Source organism: Lissotriton helveticus, chromosome 7 (genome assembly GCF_964261635.1).
Source record: "Lissotriton helveticus chromosome 7, aLisHel1.1, whole genome shotgun sequence".
Lineage (NCBI taxonomy): Eukaryota > Metazoa > Chordata > Amphibia > Caudata > Salamandridae > Lissotriton > Lissotriton helveticus.
This window is the reverse complement of record NC_136068.1, coordinates 1,193,236,603-1,193,254,709: the sequence shown is the minus strand read 5'-3', so window position 1 is coordinate 1,193,254,709 and position 18,107 is coordinate 1,193,236,603.

The following is an 18,107-nucleotide window of genomic DNA, read 5'->3' as shown; positions in this document are numbered from 1 at the left end:
CAGATCAGGTTTCCAAGGAAACAAAGATTAGGTGCACAATATTTTGGAACACTGTATCCTTCAACGTTGAATAAACTAAAAACCATCCATAGAAATCTCTTTCTACTGAGTTCTGGCGGATTTTAACCTTTGACCCACTCCAGACGTCTTTGGAGTATTTATGGGAGAAAGGGTCTGTGTGAAAAAGCACGACTGAGTTACTCTAATGCCTTGCGTTAGATTTATCGCCTTACCAAACGTTGGGCGCCATGTAGTGTAGTTCCTATATTCCCAATAGGCTCTGCGCATTGGAATAATATCTTCAATAGTATAGACGTAGGACAGAGGTTAACTAGGTCTTCTACTGACGATATTAGACTTAAGTGTTGTGTGCCAGCTAGCTCAGAGTTCACTAGAAACTTTCTCGAATAGGCGAGGAGGAGTTTAACCTCCCTGGATAGACAAGAAGGGATTTAGTTTCTGACAACCATAGAACATGACAACTTTGCTCTCCCTAATCAAGAGTATATCTCTAGAGTCGTGTGAAAACAAAAGACAGCTATTTTACTCAGTCAATACGTGCATACTTAGTTTCACCAGATTGTAGAGAAAAGAAGAGACGGGCGTTTTCAATAAAAGGTGTTATTTATTGATCAGTCTCTTTTCTCATACAAGAGAAATGAATCGCTACAATTGTAATACTTATAGTTAAGTAAAGTGCATACAGTAAAAGCAGGATTATAAAATAATACTGTAAAAGCATTGATATGGTTTCTTAGCCATATGATACTTTAAAATGGATAAAAGATATACATACATATATACATTGACTAATCGTACTCAACTGGTGCTTCTAACTACGCCTACCCCGGTGTACCTGACCTAAGCCTAATACATGGGAGGGAGTAAGTAGCAGTTTAAGTTAAGTTTGTTTTGCCAAGAGCCTGACTCAAGAATTCTCTGTAAGGGGTTAGTCAGTTCAGTACCTGGGATTTAGAAGGCAGGAGGGCTGGTATCTCTTTCTCAGGACTCGGTATCCCAGTTACCCGCGAGGGCAAGCTGGAAACGCTGGAGGCTGGATTCCTCGGCAAGAGGAAAGGCAGCGTTTTTCCTCAGCGCGTCAAAAGGGGAGGGGCAGCGTCCGTGGGCTCTCGCATCAGCTGGGTTCTCCGGCAAGTAGTCGCTGCTCCAAGCTCATCACCACCGTGTTTACTTAGGGCAGTGTCGGTATATTTATACCTGAGAGGTGCCGGGTGTAAGGATGGACATAAGACGTCAATTAAGAACTGGTCGTTCTTACATTCTTTACAGGAGTTCTCGAATGAAATCAAAACAATAGCAGCGGGGATTTCCCAGGTTTGCTGGAGGCTTGGTTTGTTTAGAGAACTCGGTGTGCCTTCTAGGGGGCTGGAGGAATAGTGCTTGCTTAATGTGACAGCATGCGCTATGACTAATTTATGAAACTGGTTTCTGTGCCGTTGTATGGATATTAGTGATTTATAACCGGACAAGGGTCAGAAATTGGAGTATCGATACAGGTCCCTAGATAAACACACTACACCCCCACGTGTCCTCTAAATGAGAGATCGGTGTCTATAGTCACCCCTAAACTTTCCACTGATAGAGAAGGGGTGGGGGGGAGCCTAATTCACTTGGCCAGAAGTGAGGTCCCCAGCAAGTAGAGCTCTTCCCAGGCAACACCAGTTCAGTCTTGCCTGGGTTGAGTTTCAGCTGATTAAGATCCATCCAACGCTGGATGTGATATATGGGATAAGTTACCCGCTACTGTATGGATATTTCAAGTCACTCTGGAGTTCCGTGAATATATAAAGCAATGAGTTTGAAATATAATATATAGTAATACCATCACCCTCCCCAAATGAAAAAAACTGTTCTGTTCTTGTTTTTGTGTTTTACACTACAGCTTTAATTATGCTCTGTGCCCTGCCATTCACCCTGGCTGCTGTCAGCAGGCATTTTGACGTCAGAACCCAATTGTAGTAAGTTATTACATGTAGGAGCCTATGTCATTTCTTTATCACAAGTGGGCGACTAAAGTAGTCACAAGGCACCTTTAATAAGCACATAAGAGGCAAACGTGTATACAGGCATTGCAGGTTCCCATGTATTACAATGGAATTCAAAGGACTTCGTATATTAAAATGTAAAAAAAATACTGGCCTGGACAAGACAGATGGAAACAGGAAACGAAACTCCCCCGTTCAGTTCTTGCCCATTTATATCTTGTAGAATCTTGGCACCACCGTTTAGTAATGCCAGAACCTTCTATCTGCAAGCTGGATATTGTGCCACATCTATTTTCCACCAACTAGAGAGGGTAATATTTAATCCTTTTTTGACCTGAATGTCAACATCTAGTACTTCTCTCCAGTGCCTTACAAACACATTCTACACATGGCATCACATTAAAACGTATATCCCCCATTCCCGGTATCTCATAAACTCGCCATCTATTTTGGCATACCCTCCTTCCCTCCCCCTGTAAAACTACCACTCCTAACTGTTTCTTGTTGTAAAACTTGTGACGTACCTTTCCTGTGTCCCGCCTCCTGGAACTACAGCCCTGTTCATGGGCCTACCCTCCAGACCTTCCTTTTTGCAAACCTTTGGCATGCCTCTACTTCCTGCACCTACCTGTCTAACCTTTGAACCCCTATGCCTGATCATGTTTCACTCCTTACAGGTTCTACCAATCCTTCTGCCTCATCCTGCACCTACTGGTCCAGGCAGCCTATCCATTCATTTCTACTGATCCTTAAGCACCTACTCACTGTCATTTCCCAGGCATGGGGCTCCCTGTGCGATGGCCCCAGTCAGTCCATTTATACCTTCCATAAAAGTACACTCAATGAAACGATGAAATAATGCTAAACAAGTCTCATCCATCTAATTCATGACATAACTAAGTATTACAGTCAATTACCTCCCCACGTCCTGCTATGCATGCTGTAATCCAAAAACCACCACAAATAAGAAATGAGGGAAAATGAACTGTACAAAAGTGCCTAGCCAAATAAAAAACATATCTTTTATGACATACGAGGGAAGAAAGGTATGTTTCTTGGTGCCAGGAAAAAGATGCAAAAAGATCAATTGACGGGCAGAATGCTGAACAATGTCAAACGTTCACCACTGGTACAGAAATTTGAGTCTAAATCCATCCGTTTTGTAGTTTGCTCACCATGCCATCAGTAGCGGCTTGTGGAGGGAGTGCCGCGGGGAGGGAGGGGCAGGGTGGGGGGTAGTAAACTCCGGCTCACGGCCGAACGGAGTAATGTAAACATATAAAGAAACAAAAACGAATTTCATTGCGCGCGCTGAAGCGCATTTTACGTTTCAGCGTGTACAATGAAATTCGTTTTATGTATTTATTTGTTTACATTACTCCGGTCGGCCGTGAGCCGGAGTTTACTACTCCCCACCCTACCCCTCCCATGCCCCTCTGTGCCGCGGCACTCCCTCCACGAGCCGCTAATGAATCCCATTCCAGTTTGGACCCAGTCATATGCAAATCAGTCTTGACCCTGCTGCGGGTGGGAACAGTCCAGGCCGACCTACCAGGCTAGATCCTCCCTGGACTGGAAACAAGCATCCTGGGACCAGTTTTAGGGTATCACCCCTCATCAGCCAGACTCGCTTGACTTCACTGGCATGGTGAAAACTGGACCCACATTTGGGCATTCCTGTCCCACTCAGGGTGACAAATGCAAAAAGAACAATTGATGGAAGGAATGCTGAACAATGTCATTCACCCCCATACAGAGATCTTGGCCACAATCTATAATTTTTTGGCTCACCATTCCAGTTTGGACCCTGTCATATGAAAATCAGTTTTGATCCTGCTCCACATGGGAACAGTACAGGCCGAACTGCCAGGCCAGGTCCTCCCTGGACTGAAACCAGGCATCCTGCGACCGGTTTCGGCTATCACCCCTCAGCAGCCATGCAAGCTTGACTCTAGTGGCACGGTGAGCACGGGACTCACGATGGGGCATACCCATCTCACTTGGAGTGATAAATGCAAAAAGAACAGTTAATGGATGGAATGCTGAACAATGTCAAACATTGACCTTCAGTACAGAGATCTGGGTCTATATCCATCAGTTTTTTGCTCACTATGCCATTCGAGTTTGCACACCATGCCATTCCAAGCTCAGCCATTTATAAATCAGTCTTGACCCTGCTCCCCCTGTGAACAGTCCAACCTGAAATGCCAGGCCAGGTCCTTCCTGGACCAGAAACAAGCATCCTCGGACTGTTTTGCTTGTTCACCATGTCATTCCAGTTTGCTTATGGTGCCATTCCTGACACAGCCTTATGCAAATCAGCCTTGACCTTGCTCCCCATGGAAACAGTCCAGCCCGAACTACCAGGCCAGGTCCTCCACGTACCTGACCTTGCGAAAAAAGATGAGCACAAAATGGTCGTTCAAGAGCGAAGCCATTCTCAAACACAGGGTAAACTAATTTGTTATTGTGCCCGAAACAGAACGCACTAGCCTCACAAACTTGCCATGGAAAGAAGCAGCTTTCTTCTTTCCCTTGAGGACCCTAGCGGTGAAGCGATGTGATTACCAGTGTAATTGGGTGTGGTATTCTTGATTTCCATGCTAAAAGGATTCCTTGTGTAAAAGGTTCATTTGGTGCAACAACTCTGCACTTACAAAAACATTCTGCTCTTGACTCCATAAAGATACAAAACATTGCAACTCAATTCACTAATACAGCCTTCGTACATATGAATCTTGGTGTGGCTGTGAAAATCCCAACTTATTGACTTTCGAAGCGTTCACAAAAGCAAAACCGCTCACACTGCATTTAGGCGGATGCAAGTGACCTCAGTTTTCGTAGACTGAACTGATTTTACCTGAGGTCAGCAGAACCTTTTGTGCGGCTACAGGTAGGAAGCTACATTGTTACGTTTTGCCTGCGACAGCGCATGAGATATTGTATACAACAAGGGACCATTCTCTCATTTCCTTTTCCCTTGCACTATCCCCTGAGGTTAAGCCCCCGCTCCCCAAGAACACCTGGATCAGGAAATGGGGCAAAGCCGATATGCCGTCCCTCTGCTCGTCCTTGTCCGAGTCCAGCCCTGACCTCTCAGGCCTTGCAGGCTCAGACCAATTGGAATCCATCAATAATTGGCTGATTCAATCGGGCGACGAATTCGCTCCCCTGAGGCGGATTACGGTTAAGCGAGCCCATGCAGCTAATAGGTGGTTCCACTCTGACCTTAAGGTGAAAAAACTAGCTGCACGGAGAGCTGAGAGAGCTTGGAGGAGAGCCTATAGCCCTTTACTGAAATCTGCATACCATTCTGCCTTACAGACTTACAAAAAAGGCATTCTTGAGGCTAAGACAGAATACTACTCAGGAAGGATTTTAGCGGCAGAGTCCCAATCCAAAGAGATCTTTGCTGCCGTCCATGAACTGGCAGCATCCGATAGAGTTACGACAACAGTCCCTCCCTCTCAACATCTCTGCGATTCGCTAAATGAATTTTTCATCGAGAAGGTCGCACAGATAAAAATTAATATACCACCTCCTTCGCTAACCTTTGTTAACCCGCCCCCTCCCCCCTCTACTTCCAAACTGGCTAGCATTCCTCTGCTGACCAAGGACTCACTCCTCCCTCTGCTTCGACGGGTGAAGTCGGGCTCCCCCTTGGATTTTGGTCCCGCCCATGTTTTAAGAGAGATCTTCTCGACCTGTCCTACCCCTCCCCTCACGTTTCTTAACGACTCACTAAGCAATGGTGTGGTTCCCTCCTCTCACAAATCAGCAGTCATCATCCCGATCTTAAAAAAAACTGGCGCTGATCCCTTGTCCCCAGCTAATTACCGCCCCATCTCCCTCCTGCCCTATTTGGGAAAGGTCTTAGAAACCCACGTCACGAGTACCCTGAGCACTTATGTGGAGGCAAATCATTGCCTCTCCCCTTGCCAGGCGGGCTTCCGACCTCTACACTCCACAGAGAAGGTAGTGATCTCAGTGATGGACGGACTCCGCGAGGGTATTGACATCAACCTCCCGCAAGCCCTTGTTCTCTTGGACCTGTCCGCCGCTTTTGACACGGTGGATCATTCCATTCTTCTCACTCGTGTCAGGGCGGCGGGCATAGAGGGCTCTGCCCTCTCCTGGCTCAATTCCTTCCTGTGTGACATGGCACAGGCTGTTCATCTCGCTGGTTTTACTGCCTCCTCACGAAAGGTGGAGTGCGGCGTCCCTCAGGGCTCTTCCTTATCCCCTCTTTTGTTTAATTTATACATCTATCCCCTCATTTTTTCATTGCAGCAGCTCGAGGTCACGGTGTTTAATTACGCCGATGACCTCCAGCTTATCTTTAATCTCTCTCACTCCCCCTCCTCTGTTCAGAATTTTCAAACCGTTATGTTATTCATCCAAGATTGGATGAACTGCAACCACCTTAAACTCAACCCTGACAAGACAGAGCTGGTCTTGACAGGAGGTGGTTGCAGCCCCTGGTCCCCCTCGTTTTGGCCCCCTTCACTTGGTGTCCCCCCCCCTCCCGGTTCCTAAAGTTAAAACCCTTGGGATCTTTCTCAATTCCCAACTATCTGTAAACCCCCAGGTCAGTTCGGTGGTTTCCTCTTGCTTTTTTTCCCTCTGGATAATTAGGAAGATATCTCGCTTCTTCTCCCTCCCGGCACTGAAAATAATTGTGATGGCAATGGTGCTCTCGCGCCTTGATTATGGAAACATAATCTATAACGGCGCACCGGCCTATGCCATACACCGATTGCAGCTAGTGCAAAATCAGGCTGCCCGCCTGATCCATGGGCTGCCCAAATTCCATCGAGCAACCCCACTGCTGAAATCATTGCACTGGCTACCTGTGAGGGAGCGGGCCTTATTTAAACTAGGTTGCCTCACCTTCCAGGCTAGGATGGGCACTGCCCCCGAGTTTATATGCTCAGCCATCAAACCCTACCTGCCGGGCAGAGAACTCCGCTCTACCCACATGGCACTCCTGGTCACACCTCGCTTTAAGAAAAAGAAAGCAGGTGGGGCGAAATTTGCGGTCCTTGCACCTGTCTTCTGGAACTCCCTCCCCATGACACTCAGATCCGCAACCTCCTATTTGGAGTTCCGGAAGAATCTAAAAACCTTCCTTTTTTCCAGAGCTTTTGCTGCCTAACCTGCCCCTCTTGCTGCTGTTGCTAGTAGTAGCTCCTATAGCGCCATGAAACCGCTGGGTATAAGCGCGCTAAATAAATGCTTTTAAATTCAAATTCAAATTCAAGGGGCTTGCAACCCACCCATTGTTGAAAATATGTTCGCTTTACTGTGACTCTTATTTGCTGCCTTTCAATTGGCCGGATCGTGCTGGTTTCACTTCCTCTTCGTTCAGCTGGAACATGGGCCAAGCTCGATTGCTGTCCTTTCCTCTTATCTCTTCTTCCATGTCGTCCTTGCTGAACCTCCTGCCATTAGTAGTTATGTTTTATTATGCCACACACATTACAAAAAAGCCCTTTTCTCCTTTGAAATGGATGTTTATTGTGACAACAAATGTTATCTGCTTCCCAATGTATTTTCGCTAAGACATGGTCATTGGTGCAATTGGTTTCTTTATGTGATAGGATTTTTTGCCAAATGTCATATATTTTTTTCTTTTTCACTTATGGGGAGATTTACTGATCAGCTCAGAATCACTGGGGCGTTGTGCCGAGACCTAACAAGCATTGGCAAAGCCCATAGGTCTCGCCTTTGATACTGTTGGCTCCAAGGGACTAGCAAGAAAATGAAAATACCCCCACTTTGAACAAGAGCTCTGGTGGAACCAAGAAAGTGAAGCTAGTGAGTGTGGCCATGTCTCTTCAATCCAAACATCTATCCATGCATCCTTTCACCCTTCCAATAACCATTTCACCTTTACATTTGGTCATCATTTCAATCATCATTGAGTCTTTCACCATTCTAGCCATTGATCTATCCACCCTTTCACCCATACACCGTTTCACCCATCCTTTTGCCCATCCATATTTTCACCCATTCTTTTACTCATCTTTTTATCCACCTATGCATCATTTCACCCATCCACACTTTCACCCATCTTTTCAAGACTCCAACTTTCCCACTCATGCACCCTTTCACCCACCCATGCATCCTGTTATCCACCCACCATTTCACACACCCATACATCCTTTCACACTTACCTCCTTTTAACACTCTATCCTTCTTTCCTTTTTCTATCAACCCATCTTTGTTTGGTTAATTATTAACTTTTGCCTGCTGAGTTGCAGACAGAAGAGGCCCATAAAACATCCCACGCCTGCTGTAGGTGGTAAAGCAGCAGTTTCATGACACTCCTGGTTGGGTCTGCCATTGGCTTTCATTCATGATGAACAGCATGGACATTGCCGACTTTGGCAATGATTTGTAGTCATGCTGTGTGGCAGCATGACTGCTGTGCAGGCTCGCTAAAAAAAATACAATTCAAAAAAAGTACTATGAGGCATCCAGTCCTAATGCACTTTTTTATTTTATTTTTAAAGTGCATTAACCCTGGCAGCATCAAAGCACTTTTTTAAATTAGTTTTAGTCACACTGCAAAGCATCTGCGCTGCTGTACAGCTTGGCTACAAAACTTGCCACAGCCAACTGCTGCCCTAGGCGAGACCTATTAGCTTTGCGAGTGATTAAGTATTTTGCTGCCTCACTAATGTCAGTTTGCCACAGCCTAATGAGAAGTTAAAAGCCATCCTCTACTAGTGGGTGGGGTTGATTTTTAGGCTGTTCCCAGTTTAGCACAGTTCGGCACTCTGATAAGAGAGCATAATTAAAAAAATATATATATTTTAGGAGTTTCGTAAAGAGCTACATATAGCCATTAGGCTGCTCAGCACCAGTGCAAGCACTTTTATCCGTGCAGTCAGACATAAGCGTATTGAAATGTTTCATGATTTTCTGTTCAGAACTGCTTCTACAATCTGTACGTTTTTATCAAATGTATGTGGGAAAATGATTCGTTTGGACATATTCTTAAAAAGGGAATTACTTGTAGCACTTGTGTGGAGGAAGGTTTAATCTTGGACTAGTATAGCACCATTTTTAGGACAAGCCTGGGCAGCGCATACGCTTCTCTGCGAAGCATGCTGTATTCAGGAATGGACTTGGAACTCTGCCTAGTCTCCACCCATCATTTCAATTGGCTGCTGTGACTGTCCTTTGTAAATGTTGGATTTTGATTTGTTAATTGGCTCATTAGTCCCTCCTTAGTACCTCCCCGTCTTCTGTTGTAACCTCCCATTAGAACTGGACCTTTTACATGTGTTGTTACTCGGTATGCTTTATTTAAAGTCTGTCAGCACTATTTTGAAAGTGACTTTCTGGTACCTGCTGTTGCAGGCACACTTGTCTTTCCCAATTAACAAACAGAGACTTTGTTTTCTTTTTCGATTATTATTAGAGAAGTTTGGAGGGAGCATGTTCTGTTTCATGCATTTCCATTCTGCCCACCATCCTGTTTTTTAATTTTTATTAAAAATTGTGGACATGGTTTATCAGCACTGTGCCCATTTCACGAGCGCAATACTTGTTTTGCTTTAATTTTTTATGTTCCCATCACGCCTTATATTTCACCACTCAACTGCGCCTTCTTTGGGGAATTCGTCGCTTCTTCCCGGAGCAAGACCTTAAAACCATAGTCCAATCGCTGGTCCTCTCCAGACTGGTCTACTGTAACTCTCTTCTTACTGGCCTCCCCAAGTCCCAACTGTCCCCCCTTAAATCTGTTCTCCATTCAGCAGCTTGTTTCATTTATGGGGCCAAAAGAAGCGACCACATCACACCCATGTTATCCACCCTCCGCTGGCTTCCCATCGAGGCAAGATCTATGTACAAGACTACCTGTATCACCCACAAAGCCTTGCACTCCTCCTCTCCCAGCTACCTGGCGAATAAACTCTCTGGAGGCTCTAGACCATAACATAATGCGGAAAATGTACTGCTTGAACCTCCCACTTTCAAGAAGGAAAGATCGATGGCCCAATCCTTTTCAGGCAACGCGGTGAGAATCTTGAACTCACTTCCGCCTCAGCTCCGGACCACCACATCCTCCCAAGCCTTCAAAACCGACCTCAAAGTTCTCCTCCTTCAAAGACACCTCCAAATATAATTCTCGCCCTCTCTATTATCTGAAGGAAGACCTTCCATTATAGGAAATTCTATGCTCCATGACTATGGAAGTGCCTTTCCAGTGTGTTCTTGTGGTTTGAGTGGTGAAGAGTGGTCTGTCATTTATTGAAGTTTTATCCTTCCACCTGTGTCTGGTACTCTTTTGTAACATGCACACGTCACTTTTCTCTTGTAACACACTGTTTGCTACTTCTTACATTTTGTGTGCTTTAGACACTTACACAAGTGCCACCATTGCCTACGTAACTTGATCTTGTGTTTGAGTGTCTGCCATTTATTGCAGTATTCAGTGCTTAATTTGTGCCGGTGCTTAGCAACGGCACTTAATTATCAGGGCCGGGTCTACGCATCTGCTGCACCGGCGCACGTCACACATTGATGTTTTTTCAAATTTACTGTGTCTATACTCAGTGCGTGCAGCACAGCCGCAGCGTGTTCACTGTGAGGCGCGGCGGTTAACAGTGACTAGTTGCGGCTGTGTGTGACTCTTTAATAACTGAGCCTGCCCTGAGACTGAGACCAAGTGCAAGAGAAGATTAATAAATTAATCAATATATGCTCATCATGGCAGCCGCTTGCCAGTGGGCGTGCCGCGGGACACAAACACTTTGGGCGGGCTTGATGTTGGTTCTGATGGGGGGTAGGGGCTGTGCAAGCAGCGCGCGCAGATTTTTTCACAAGGCCATGTAGGATGCGCTCTAGTCTATGAGCGTGAACGCGATGACGCGTCACGCCATAGACAGGAGCGCGAAGTGCGCTCATGCGCAGTAGGCGCCAGAGTGAAGGCGCGAACGAGGGGAAAACGGAGTTGGCGACCGGAGCAGTCGTTGTTAGACGCTCGGCGCCCTTTAGCTCAATTTGCCTATTATATTTGAAATAAAGACAAGCATTTTCACTTATATGGACTCTGTGCATAGTGTGGACAAAGCAACATCACATTGGCGACGAGGCTGGGACCACGAACACCAGGCACTTCAGTGGTCAGGAGCAGACCCTCCATGACAGCCCCATACTTACAGCAGTAGGACAACAGCAACAGACAAACCAGGAATAAACGAGCAGAGGGCGTGGCAGCAGCTGAAACAACCACGGGAATCCACCTGAGCCAGCTTCAACAACCAGGTCAGTGCTGGGCTAGGAAAAGGGAGCACAGCCAGCACCCTGGCAGCCAAGGGCATTGACCCCAAGTCAGAGGAAGGGGCGCAAACCGACGACCCCACACAGACTAGAAGGGATAGCACGCCTGGCAGCCCCAGAGGGCAAGGGAACACGGCAGGGAGTGCGGGAGCATCCGGTGGGCTCAGTCAACACAGTGCCCAGGGGGTAGACCCCAGAGGTGAAGCCAGAATGGCAAATCAAGCGTCTGCTCTGATGGCCCCAGTCCCATTCCTGCCTAGACCGGGCGAACCGCAGTTAAAATGGGAGGACTGGAAGGATTATTTTCAAAACTATATTGAGGCACTCGAAGATGAGAATGAAGGGGAATTCACCTCGGAAAGGAAGAAGAGACTATTGCTCCACAACCTGGGCCCGGAAGGGGTGAGAGTGTTCAAGAATCTGGTGCCCAAGGAGAGGGGAGTGAATGAGACAGATGTCTTCAAAAACGCCCTGGATGACCTGGACAGCCACTACCGCCCAGCAGTTTGTGTCTCCATAGACAGGTATAATTTCCAGCAGCGGAAGCAGGAGGCTGGTGAGTCGATTGATGATTACGTGGCAGCGCTCCGACGCTTGGCCATCACGTGCCAGTATGGAGGGCTTCAGGAAGAATATATAAAAGACCAAATTGTTATGCACACCACGTGCAGGTCGGTCCAGGACAAACTGTGGGCGCAGAGTGAGACGTCCCTTAAAGAAGTGGTGGCGATGGTCAAAAAGGCTGAGATGTCACGACGCGGTGCGGAGGCAGCAAAACGTGAGAACGCACCGAGGCAAATGGTAAACAAGATAGAAGATGCACCCCAGCCTGGGAGAGCCAAGGGAGTGTATGGAGATCAGAGGAAGGACTTGAGATGGACAGGGAAGCAGGCAGGCCGCCCTAGTACAGACAACAAGTTTGCATGTTATAGATGTGGCAGCACGGCACATTCGGCGCAGGATAAACGCTGTCCCGCGTTTCGCGCCAGATGCTCATTTTGCGGCCTGGTCGGCCATTTTGAGAAAGTCTGCCGCAAAAAGGGGAAGAAATCCACGGTCAAGTGCGTCGATGCGGCCGCAGCCGACGTCAGCGAGGAGGACGATTTGGATGACGACGACTTGGTGTTGTGCATCGAGGACCAGGTACTTGAGGTGACGGGGAAGCGAAGAGACAAGCCTCGCACGGACATGTTGATAGGGGGAGTGAAGGTACACGTGGCCGTCGACTCAGGATCTCCTTGGACCATCGTGCAAAGGTCCATATGGGAGGAAGACTTTGTGCCTGTGGTGGGGCCAGACCTATGGCCGCCGGACATCAGACCCATCTCGTACACGGAAAATGCCATTCCCTTGGTGGGGTGCCGAGACTTCGACTTCGAATTCAGAGGGAGGTCAGCCACGTGCACCCTGTACATAGCGGAGAGAGGACCTTCAGTGCTGGGGTGGAGAGATGCAGGTGATCTGGGGATCATACTCAACCCGGGAGGTAAAGAACAGATTCTCTTGACAGACGAGTGGCCCCTCACGAGAGGGGAAGATTGGAAGTCAGCATACCCCAAAGTTTTTGACGGATCAGTGGGAAAACTGGACAAGTTCGTTCACAAAATGGTCCTCAAGGAGGGTGCAGCACCGGTGGTGCATAAAGTCAGGAACATTCCCATATCTACCAGCGGAGCAGTACAACAGGAACTCCGGAGGCTAGAAGAGCAAGGTGTCATAGAGCCGGTGGATAGTGCAGAGTGGCTATCCCCCTTGGTCGTGGTCAAGAAGCCAAATGGGCAGGTACGGCTCTGCGTTGACCTCCGCGAGCTCAACAAAAGTCTCATCGTGGAAAAGTTTCCCCTTCCCAGAATTGAGGAGATGCTCGCCAAGACTAAAGGTGTGACTCACTTTTCCACTATAGATCTCACGTCTGCGTACTACCAGATAGAGCTGCATCCATCGAGCAGGAAGTACACCGCTTTCATTACTCCATTTGGGTGCTACCAGTTCCGGAGGATGCCCTTTGGCCTGGCATCCGCAGCGGCTGTTTTTCAGAAGCTGATGCACCGCTTGTTCAAGGACATTCCTGGAGTACAATACTTTCAGGATGACATCTTGGTGATGGGCTCGTCAAAAGGTGATCACGACAGGAAGTTGCGGAGCGTGCTGGAAGTGTTGCAGAACAAAGGGCTAACGGCGGAATGGAGTAAGTGCAAGATAGGGACCCATTCGGTGACATACTTGGGGCATGAGATCAGCACGAGCGGAATTTCACCCAAAGAACGAAATGTGACGGCCATAAAGGAGGCAAAGGCACCCAGCTCCAAGGAGGAGGTGAGGTCGTTCCTGGGAATGGCCGAGTATTATAGTAAGTTTGTGAGACACTTTGCCACCCGGACATACAGAATGCGACAACTCATCAGAGACAAGACCAAGTTTGAGTGGGACGCAGAGGCGCAAGAGGAGTTTGACACCATCAAAACCTGCATTAGTCAAGCTATTCCGTTGCAAGGGTTTGTTCCATCGGGCCAGACCGTGGTAACCACAGATGCCAGTGACAAGGGCTTAGGGGCGGTCCTGGCTCAAGTGAGGGATGATGGGGCCACTGAGACGATCTGCTTTGCGTCCCGTGCGCTGTCTCCGACGGAGCAACGATACAGCGTAATTGAAAAAGAGATGCTGGCAGTCACCTGGGCTTTGGGCAGATTCAGACAGTTCGTTTGGGGTACGAGATTCAAACTGCAAACGGATCATAAACCCCTCATCAAGGTCTTGACTTCCTCGGGGCATGAGACAGCGACCCCGAGAATAGCCAAAATGACTCTGAAGCTGCTCGATTACACCTACGATGTTGAATACCTGCCGGGAACACAGAACAGGGTAGCGGATTATCTCAGCAGGGCTGCGGCGATGGAAGTGGCGCCAGAGGAAGCCCTGGACAAGGAAGAGATGGTGGCAAGCATGGAGGACTATGAGAGTTCGATAAGTGCCCAAGAATGGGAGGCCGCCTATGATGAGGACATGGAAAAAGGGGAGATCAAGAGATACTTAACATCAGGCTGGCCTGACAAAAGGAAGCTCACTGATGGAGTACGAAGGTTCTATGAAATTAGGGAAGAACTGTCCCTGAGTGACTCTGGGGTGTTTATCTATCGGGGCGAAAGAGTTGTGCCGCCGGATTCACTGATACCCAGATTACTAACTCTACTACATGAGGGCCACCTAGGTATTGTAAAGACCAAGGCACGCGTCAAGCAGATGTATTGGTGGCCAGGCATGGACGTCCACATTGAAAGGCAAGTGAGGGAGTGTGGCCAATGCCAGGGCGCTGACAAAGTGCTGAGGCCTCTCCGACCGGCCATGGGGAAGTTCGACACGCCACAGGGACCTTGGGAGAATGTGGCAATCGACATACTGGGACCGGTCCTGGATAGCAAAGGTGTGAACAAGTACTTGTGTGTAGTGATGGACAAGTACTCAAAATGGCCTGAGGTGGACATTCAAGAATCCATGGACACTGACACGATTTTGAGATTCCTGACTTCAGTTTTCTTAAGGGAAGGCATCCCCAAAACCATCCTCAGTGACAATGGCCCGCAGTTTGTCTCGGACAAATGGACTAGGTTCATGAGGAGGAATGGTATCGAATCCAAACACACGGCAGTGTATCATCCCGCATGCAACGGTCAGGTGGAGCGGTTCAACCGTGTGCTGATGGGCTCCATACAGGCGGCCATCATGCAGGGAAAGGATTGGGAGATCGAGGTAATGAGCATGCTGTGGTCTTACAGGATCACCCCCACGGCGGTGGGGTACAGTCCATTTCAAGTGTTGAGAGGACGGCATCCGTTCACACGAGACAATGTTGTGTGGAGGGAGAAGACCATTACTAGTAAATGGTCCCCTGCGGTGGTTCAACACAACTTGGAAAAAGCCCAAAAGATCTATGCTGCGAATTATGACAAACGTCGGAATGTGAAAGGAACAGAGCTGGAGGAAGGAGAGTGGGTTAGGGTTAAACTCCCTACCCTTCAAAAGAAAGGCGACAGCAAATATAGTCAGCCCCTACAAGTCAAGGAGGTGAGAGGTAGAGCAGCCCTCCTCAGCGATGGCAGAGTGTGGTCCCAAGACCGCATGGCTAGAGTAAACAGGATTGTTGTATGGCCCAAGCTGGAAGAGACAGAGGCACAGAAGGACTTCCACGAGAGCACGCCTCGACCGGAGCAGGCTGATGAAGTGTTGCCCGAGGAAATAGGAGAGAACAGTGAGATAGACATTCCCGGCGCAGGGCGCGCAGTCAGAGATGTCACTCCGGCTGGAGTAACTCAGAGTGGAGATTGGAGAGATGGTGCGAGACCAGGCGGAGACAGAGAGGTGGAAGAGAGCATGCCGGTAAGACACACCCGTAGTGGCCGGGCAGTTACAGTGCCCTCAAGATATAGAGACTATGAAATGGGTGGACATTAATGATAAGTTGGCACCCTGTCTGCCAGCCAGAGAACATTGGGACATCTTGTGCAACATTGTGGAGGTTGAATAGTTAACTTTGTTTATTGTTAAAAAAGGGGAGATATGTAGGATGCGCTCTAGTCTATGAGCGTGAACGTGATGACGCGTCACGCCATAGACAGGAGCGCGAAGTGCGCTCATGCGCAGTAGGCGCCAGAGTGAAGGCGCGAACGAGGGGAAAACGGAGTTGGCGACCGGAGCAGTCGTTGTTAGACGCTCGGCGCCCTTTAGCTCAATTTGCCTATTATATTTGAAATAAAGACAAGCATTTTCACTTATATGGACTCTGTGCATAGTGTGGACAAAGCAACATCACAGGCCACGCCCCACCATAACCACCGCAGCTCACCACGTCCGTCCATGAGTCATCATCGTCGTTGAAGTCAGCCGCTGCACGACCCGACCCGACCGACGACGACATTGAGCCTGGGCACTGTGGGCAGGGCAGCCTGAGCAGTCATCGATCACAGCCAGTAGTACAGTACAGACCAGTACTGTCTGGTAACAAGACGCACCAGGCCGCGGCTGGCCGCCTAATCGTACAATCAGTTAGCAGTGCAGCCAGTGGGTGTCCCTACCGACCGGCCCACCAGTAACAGTAAGACATTAAACAGTAAACTAGCTAAGCTAAGCAGTCTAACTACTAGCGATACCATTCCAATACTGTGCCAAAAACCAACGCTCTGTTTTTTTTGGTTGGGTGGTGGAGTGATTGGACGGTCCGGTTATAAGATCACCTGCCTGGTGAGAGGCAGCTGGTCTCCGAGTCCGGTGGCTATGTAAGATACGATTAGGATGCATCCATGTGATTCATTTATTCAGATTCACTAGTATTAGCCTGCCGCCATGCCCGCCGGCCGTAGCAGCACACAGTGTACACTTTTGATGTCTGGATAGGGCCTGCCGGCGCTGCAGTAATGGCTTGTGGGTTTAAGTAAGTAAAAAAAAAAGGCCAAGACCCTATCGGCCCAGCCCCTGGCTTGCTGACGTCTGTGCGCTTAATCGACAAAATAAATGCATGAGGAGAATAAAAACAAAAACTAATAATAAAGTCAAATATGTAGTGTGGATTATGCCGGGCGAAAAGCCTGCTTCTTTCAAGTATAATTGCGTATTCGTCTTTCAGACTTCAGTGTAAACTACTTTAACTCCAAACATACCGGCTGTCGCGCAGTACCGCACTAATTAGTTTCCAGACCACAAAACACAGTCTGGTTTCACTTTCCCAGGCCTTCCCTAAAAGATAGGCATAGGCAGGCAGCAGCAATCGTTCCCTCTTCCTTCCATCACAGGTTCTGAACTAATTAAGGAACAAACTAATGGTGTATTTGCAGTGTGTTCCAGAGTGTCAGATATGTTAAGTAAAAGTGTTGCTGTTTGACTAAAATTTAACTAAGGGGCAAGGGCACTTGGAGAGAGCAGAAAGTACCCGGGGGGTCGTGGGTCACCACCAAAGGGCCGGCCAAGGAGACCAAGGTCAGTGGCAGCCACAAAGGTGAGGAAAAAATATCTGTGTCGTGTGTCACGTCACCATAGGCATCGGCATGATAGCAAGGTTGAGGCTAAAGCAGCTGTCAATAAGAACAAGTCTACTTTTTTTTACTTCACTGTTGTCTTAGAACAGAGCCAAACTTCATCGCCTCTGCGCCAGAGTAGGTGTTTGACAACATGCACAGTGACGAAGAAAAACAGTAAGTTCGAAATTTCACGAGCTGTTATCAACGAACCGAAAATGCTCTTTGAATAAAACCAAAATATGTTTCCACCTCCAAGCTTTTTTTGCCCGTGTTTCTTTCTGAGACTGACACTGATTCAGCTCACCAAACAATAGGGCGGGTAGTAGGTAGGTACGTATGAGGTAAGGATGGGCGTCCTACATTGGGTGCTGAAGCTGTATTCTTGTTCATGCCCATTGCCCACATAGCAGACTCGTGTCAAGCACCAGAGAGCCCTGTACACGGACTGGCTTTGCCAAAATGCCCGGGTTAGTGGAGGCGGCATCGCCCTCCAGTCTGGTTGGGCTCATCGAATTTAACCTGCGCGCTCACATGCAGAATGGCCCTGAATTTGTTACCCCAAGAATCTTCTTTTCAACTCCAATACGGTCTGTTGTGGCTTCCAACACTGTTATTGAGGTTAAAATGACTTGTGCAAAATACTTCATTGGGAATTTTTAACTGAAGTTTCTCATGGTGTACAGTTAATTAAATAATTTTTTTAGCCCAATGCACTTAGTGCATTTTACACCGCCTGGATGCTGCTTCAGGACTCAGGAGTATTTCTGTGTTATGTGTCCCTTTTAGTGAGTTTCTTGTG